A 204-nucleotide genomic window follows, 5' to 3' on the forward strand; every position below is an offset into this window, starting at 1 on the left:
TAATACTATTCCTAGTTCCTAAATATGCTACTTGTGAGTGTGGCAGCAGTACATCAGCTGTCACAGAATGATTCTAAAGGTACATTCATAATATTTACCGATTTAGGCAAGTCTGCACGTACCAGATTTAACAGGATTCTAGATGGTTGGCCCTTGTTGGTCCGCGTAGCAGCTCCTCTGCTCCGCGCTATCTCTCTTCTCTCT

The sequence above is a fragment of the Phytophthora parasitica genome (genome assembly GCF_000247585.1).
Source record: "Phytophthora parasitica INRA-310 unplaced genomic scaffold supercont2.101, whole genome shotgun sequence".
NCBI classification, from domain to species: domain Eukaryota; phylum Oomycota; class Peronosporomycetes; order Peronosporales; family Peronosporaceae; genus Phytophthora; species Phytophthora nicotianae.